This window comes from Colobus angolensis, unplaced genomic scaffold (genome assembly GCF_000951035.1).
Source record: "Colobus angolensis palliatus isolate OR3802 unplaced genomic scaffold, Cang.pa_1.0 Scaffold272, whole genome shotgun sequence".
Classification (NCBI taxonomy): domain Eukaryota; kingdom Metazoa; phylum Chordata; class Mammalia; order Primates; family Cercopithecidae; genus Colobus; species Colobus angolensis.
This window is the reverse complement of record NW_012115955.1, coordinates 1,021,115-1,028,420: the sequence shown is the minus strand read 5'-3', so window position 1 is coordinate 1,028,420 and position 7,306 is coordinate 1,021,115. Positions and strand designations below refer to the sequence as shown.

Sequence of the window (7,306 nt, the reverse complement as noted above, 5' to 3'; positions counted from 1 at the left end):
TACAGGTGTGAGCTATAACCCCCACCCCACTCACCTATATATTCATTTTCTGTAACTGTGGAACAAATAATAAATTTCTATTACTGCATAACAGACTTAATAGCTTAAAACAACACCCATTTATGGTCTCATAATTCTATAGGTCAGAAGTCCAGGCGGGTTTAACGAGGTTTTCTGCTTAGAGTCACACAAGGCCAGTGTCAAGGGCTCCTATCTGGAGGTTTGGGGGGGAAAATCTACCTCCAAGCTCAATCTGGTTGTTAGGCAAATTCACTTCCTTGCAGTCCCCTGAAATCCTCATTTTCTTGCTGGCTGGCAGCCAGGGGCTGCTCTCAGTAACAGGGACCTCCCGGGGCCTCCTCCCCCTCAAAGCCAGCAACAGAAAATCCACCCTGGTGTCAAACCTAACTCCAGCTCTGTTACCAGCCAGAGAAAACTCTGCTTTTAAAGAACTTAGCCAGGTGCGGTGGCTCACACCTGTAATCCCAGCACTTTGGGAGGCCGAGGTGGGCGGATCACCTGAGGTCAGGACTTTGAGACCAGCCCGGCCAACACGATGAAACCCAGTCTGTACTAAAAAATAAAAAAATTAGCCAGGCACAGTGGCAGGCACCTGTAATCCCAACTACTCGGGAAGCTGAGGCAGGAGAATCGCTTGAACCTAAGAGGCAGAGGTTGCAATGAGCCGAGATTGCCCCATAGCACTCCAGCCTGGGCGACAGAGTGAGACTCTGTCTCAGTAAATAAATAAATAAATAAATAAATAAATAACTCATATTAGGCCCCGCCCCAGATAATCTTCCAATTTTTAGATCAGACAATTCATGACCTTAATTATATCTGAAAGGGTCCTTTGCCATACAAGGTAACATAATCCTGCGAATAATGCCAGGGGGCCCGGTTCTGGTTCTGGGCCACCTTAGATTTCTGCCCTCCATAAGCGGGAAACGGGTGCCTTAGGCAAACCTACCCGATAAAAATGCAACAACCGTTAAACAACTAAAGTGGGTGATCTTCAATGACATAATCAGAAAAGAACCTGAGATCAATTTCTCACTCAACAGGATTTATGGAGAGAGGCCAACAAAAAGTAAGGCCTCAATTTAGCAAACTGAACTAAAAGCCAAGTTTAATTTGCATTCTTTAGAATGCCTGGGGTCAGCCGGGAGTCTCTCTCATTAGAATGCCTGAGGTCACCCAGGTGTCTCTGTCATTAGACTGCCCGGGGTCGGCCGGGAGATTCCCAGAACACACTGGGTCGTGCAAAACAACAACAAACAAACAAACAACCTTTAGAAACATTTATTTTATGTTCCCTGAAAACACTTCATCTCAGCAGCAACTTCAATAAATTATTTAGTATTTTGCACCTCCAAGGCAAAATTTCATAAACAGGTAATGTTTCTTAGAAAACAAACTGTTTATATGTAGCATTATTTTCTTTCTCTCATGCCAGTTTCCTGGAGGGCATCTCTCACACCAATTTCCTAGAGGGAAAAGTTTACCTGCAAAGCTAGAAGGAGCTTAATGCCAATATTCCCTGATGCACCCAGTGAGAACATGAAGAGAGATGGATTTCCTCTCCTTCCCTTATTAATTGGTTAGTGCCATTTGGAGCAAATTTGATGCATAAAACTCTAATTCAAATGAAAATGAGTTTTTACTTTACCAAACAAGTACATCTTTTTGGCCGGGCACGTTGGCTCTCACCTGTAATCCCAACACTTTGAGAGGCCGAGGCAGGCGGATCTCGAGGTCAGGAGACTGAGACCATCCTGGCTAACACAGTGAAACCCCATCTCTACTAAAAATACAAAACAAAAAAAAAGAAAAATTAGCCGGGCGTGGTGGCGGGCACCTGTAGTCCCAGCTACTCGGGAGGCTGAGGCAGGAGAATGGCGTGAACCTGGGAGGTGGAGCTTGCAGTGAGCCGAGATTGCACCACTGCAGTCCAGCCTGGGTGACAGAACGAGACTCTATCTCAAAAAAAAAAAAAGAGTAAATATTTTTGTAAAAATTTCTGGGAATTACTCTCAGCCTAAATCAGTGAGCTGTATACAGTTTCTATTAATTGAGGTTTGAAATGTACACGCATAGTAGCACAGTGGGTAAAATAACTGATCTTAAGTGTGCCACTCACTGAATCTGCTCATGTATACATCCGTGTGAGCACCAATCAGCTTCCCCAGATTTCCTTGCTATCCATCCCAGTCTATAATTACCCCCAACCAGAGGCAAGGCAGCTTTTTAGAAACTTTACTGAGGGTATGATTTATGTCCAGTAAATTGTGTCCACTTCAAGTTTCCAGTCCAGTGAGTTTGACTATGTGCACACTCAGGTCACAAACCAAGGTCACAATCAGGAGACAGCACACCTTCATCACCCACAAGGGACACCTTGGTCGCCTTTGCCTCCCCTTCCCAACCCTGGGCGCCAGGACACCACCCATCTGTTTTTTAAATCACTATAGATTAGTTTGAGTTGTTAAATTTGTGTGTAAGAGAAATCATGAAGGATGTACTCTTTTCTGGCTCGCCTCTCTCACTCGGCATCGTGATCTGGAGATTCCTTGATGTTGTGGTGAGTATAAAGAGTTCATTCCCTTTCGTTGCTGAGTAGTACTCCATTGTATGGATATACAACAGTGATTCTCCATTCACCTGTTGATAGACATGTGGGGTTTTTCCAGTTTGGGGCCACTGTGAATAAAGCTGGTATGGGCATTCACACCACAGGTATTTGTGTGAACGTATGTTTTATTTATTCTGGGAAAATACCCAAAAGTGGAAAAACTAGGTCATAGGAAAAGCATATGCTTAACTTTAAGAAATTGCCCAATAGTTTGCTAAAGTGTTTGTGTCGTTTACACGACCACCAAGACTGATTTGGTATTGTCAGTCTGTAATTTTAGCCATCCTAGTGGACATGTAGTGATTTCTTATTGCAGTTTTGTTTGCAATTCCCAGCCAACTGATGATGCTGAACATCTTTTCATGTTTGTTTTGGCCATTTTATATCTTATATTTGTTGGTCATTTCTAAATCTTATTTGATGAAGTGTCTATTCAAATAATTTGCCCATGTATATATTGTATTCTTTGTCCTTTTACTATTTTTGTTGTTATTTAATATTTATTTTATAATCTTAAACTTAACTCTGCAATCCAGCTAGAACTGGAGGGGAATAAGGAAAATATGGAACCCAAAGAATGCATCAGCTGAGCACGGTAGCTCACGCCTGTAATCCCAGCACTATGGGAGGCTGAGGCGGGCAAATCATGAGGTCAGGAGTTCGAGAGGAGCCTGGCCAATATGATGAAACCCTATCTCTACTAAAAATACAAAAACTAGCAGGGCGTGGTGGCATGCACCTGTAGTCCCAGCTACTCAGGAGGCTGAGGCGGGAGAATCGCTTGAACCCAGGAGGCAGAGGTTGCAGTGAGCTGAGATCGCACCACTGCACTGCAGCCTGGGCAACAGAGGGGACTCCGCCTCAAAAAAAAAAAAAAATGCATCAGTAGCAAAAGGTGATGGGCTACTGTGAGCAAATGGGGTGGAGGGGTGCTCTCCAGGTTACAGCAAAAGTAGTCTGATGGTTAAGATAAAGTATGAGTCAAATGTATTAGACTTGTACAGAGTTAGCAATGGTGATCTTCTTGCTGGTCTTCTTATTCCTGAACCCAAAGTGCTCCATGGCCTCCAAGATATTCATGCCTTCTTTCACCTTCCCAGAGACCACATGTTTGCCATCTAACCACTCAGTCTTGGCAATGCAGATGAAAAACTGGAAACCATCTGTGTTGGGTCTAGCATTTGCCGTGGAAAGATGACAGGACCTGTATGCTTCGGGCTGAAGTTTTCATCATCAAATTTCTTTCCATGAGTGGACTTTCCACTAGTGCCACTATGGCCTGTGAAGTCACCACGTAGACCCATAAACCCTGGAATAATTCTGTGAAAGCAGGAATCCTTATAACCAAATATTTTCTCTCTAATGCTCAGAGTGCAAAAGCTTCTTGCTGTCTTTGGAACTTGGTCTGCAAACAGCTTGAAGTCAAGAGACACAGCCTAAGGGCTCACCATTATCGGTGATGTCCATCATGGTTGGTGGCAGCATCTGCAAAAAAAAAGCCTCTCCTTTTACTATTTTGAGGTTTTATTCTTTTTCTTTTCTGGAGACATGGTCTCACTCTGTTGCCCAAGCTGGAATACAATGGCATGATCATAGCTCACTGCAGCCTTGAGCTCCTGGGCTGCAGTGATCCTCCTGCTTTAGCCTCCTGAGTAGCTGAGACTACAGGCATGCACCACCACTCCTGACTATATTTTTAAGTTTTTTGTAGAGATGGGGTCTCACTGTGTTGCCTAGGTTGGTCTCAAACCCCTGGGCTGAAGCAATTTTCTCACCTTGGCTTCCCAGAGCACTGGGATTACAGATGTGAGCCACTATACCCAACCTTAATATTGAGATTTAAGTACAATTTATGTTTTGTGATTACAAGTTATTCATCAGATATAGGTATTGCTAATATTTCCTCCTATTCTGTGACTTGCCTTCATTTCTTAATGGTGCCTTTGAGGAGCAAAAGCTGTAAATTTTGATAAGTTCAGTTTATCAATTTTTAATGGATTGTGCTTTCTGTATCCTATGTAAAAGACATATGCCACTCAAGGTTGCAAGGATTTTCTCCTATGTTTTCTTCTGGGGTTTTATGTGTATGGTCATTTCAAGTGAATTTTGTATACAGAGCAAGGTAAGAGTTGATGTTCATTTTTTTCCTTATGCATATACTCAGTTGTTGAAAAACCATTTATTTCTTCATTAATTTGAGTGGGTATCTTTGTTAAAAATTGATTATCTATGGCTGTCTTTGCCTGTCTATGACTATCCCACTTATGTTCAAGGGCTCTATGTATCTATCCTTTCAGTATTACCATACTACTTGGTTACTGTAGTTTTGTAGGAAGTCTTAAAATCAAGTGGTGTCAGCCTTCCAACTTCTTAAAAATGTCTTTGACTAATGTAGGTCCTTTATATTTTCAAGTAAATTTTAGAATTAGTTTCTCAACTTCTACAAAAAATTCTTTGCTAAAATTTTGATTAGGATTGCATTGAATCCATGGATCAATTTGAGAACTGATCAAGTGGATTTTACATGAGGAATGCAAGGATGGTTCAACATACATAAAGCAACAGATGTGATTCATCACTTAACAGAATTGAGAACAAAAACTATATGATAATCTCAACAGATGCAGAAAAAGTATTTTATAAAATTCAGTATCCCTTACATGATAAATTGATAACCTCAACAAACTAGGCACAGAAGGAAAATACTTCAAAATAATAAAGCCCATATACATCAGACCCACAGCCAGCACCATATTAAATGGGGAAAAGTCTAAAGCATTCCCTCTAAGAACTGGCACAAGGCAACGATGCCCACTTTCACCAACCATATTCAACGTAGTACTGTAAGTCCTAGCTAGAGCAATCAGGTGAAAGAAATAAAAGGCATCCAAACTGGAAAAAAGTAAGTCAAATTATCCTTGTTCACTGATGATGCATTCTTATATCTAGAAAACCCTAAAGATTCCATCAAAAACTCTTCAATTCAACAAATAAATTCAGGAAAATTTTAGGATACAAAATCAATCTACTAAAATTAGTAGCATTTCTACACATCAATAATGATCTAGCTGAGAACCAAATCAAGAACGCAATCCCATCTACAACACCTACCAAAAAATTAAAACATCTAGGAATATTTTTAACCAAGAAGATGAAAGACCTCAACCAAGAAAGCTACAGAACACTGATGAAAGAAATTGTAGATAACCCAAATGGAAAAACATCCCATGCTAATTGATCAGAATTAGTATTATTAAAGTGTCCGTACTGCTGAAAACAATCTACAAATTTAATACAATTCCTACCAAAATACCAACATCATTTTTCACAGATTTAGAAAGAAAAATAGTCCTAAAATTCATATGTAACTAAAAAAAGAGCCCAAATAGCCAAAGCAATCCCAAGCAAAAAGAACAAAGCTAGAGCCGTCATGTTATCTGACTTCAAATTATACCACCAGGCTATAGTAATCAAAACAGCATGGAACTGGTATAAACACATAAATCAATGGAGCAGAGTAGAGAACCCAGAAATAAAAGCACATATTTATAGCCAACTGATCTTTGATAAGGTCAACAAGAACTTACACTGGGGGAAGGACACTCTTTTTAGTAAATTGTGCTGGAAAAACTGCATTGTCATTTGCAGAAGAATAAAACTGGATCCTACTCTCTCACCATATAAAAAAGTCAACTCAAGATGAATTAAATGTAAGATCTGAAACTATAAAAGTACTAAAAGAAAACCTAGGGAAAACTTCTCAACATTGGTCTAGGCAAAAAATTCGTCACCAAGACCTCAGAAGCACAGGCAACAGATACAAAAACAGACAAATGGGATTTAATTAAACTAAAAAGCTTCTGCACAGCAAAGGAAATAATCAGCTGAGTGAACAAACAACTAGCGAAATGGGAGAAAATATTTGCAAACTATGCATCTGACAGGGACTGACGGTCAGAATTTATAAGAAACTCAAACAACTCAACAAAAAAACCCCAAATAATCCCATTAAAAAGTGGGCAAAGAGCATGAATAGACGTTTTTCAAAAGAAGACATACAAATTGCCAACAAACATAAGAAAGAATGCTCCAAATCATTAATCATCAGAGAAATGCAAATCAAAAACACAATGAAATATCATCTTACACCAGACAGAATGGCTATTATTAAAAAGACAAAAAATAACAGATGTTAGCAAGGATGCAGAGAAAAGGGAACTTATATACTATTGGCGTGAATGTAAATTAGTATGTGCTCTATGGAAGACAGTACGGAGATTTCTCAAATAACTAAAACTAGAACTACCATTCAATTCAGTAATCTCACTACTGGGATCTACTCAAAGGAAAATAAATCATTATATCAAAAAGACACCTGCACTAATGCTTCTCTCAGCACTATTCACAATAGCAAAGATGTGGAATCAACCTAAGTGTCCATCAGTAGAAGACTGGATAAAGAAAATGTCATAGATGTATAATTGAATACTATTCAGTCATAAAATAATGACATCATATATTTTCCACCAACATGGATGGAGCTGGAGGCCATTACCTTAAATGAAATAAGTCAAGGGGGGCGGAGCAAGATGGCCGAATAGGAACAGCTGCAGTCTCCAACTCCCAGCGCGAAGGACACAGAAGACCGGTGATTTCTGCATTTTGAACTGAGGT

At 40.1% G+C, this 7,306-nt stretch overlaps 1 long non-coding RNA gene across 1 annotated transcript in view; it reads left to right on the top strand.

Annotated features, from left to right (window-relative positions):
- The first annotated feature begins 4,702 nt into the window (after positions 1 to 4,702).
- Positions 4,703 to 7,306, top strand: part of LOC105516003 — a 17,535-nt gene continuing 14,931 nt past the window's right edge. Inside the window, exon 1 of the long non-coding RNA XR_001002421.1 lies at positions 4,703 to 4,754. This is a non-coding gene — a long non-coding RNA (uncharacterized LOC105516003). The remainder of the gene's footprint in view (positions 4,755 to 7,306) is intronic.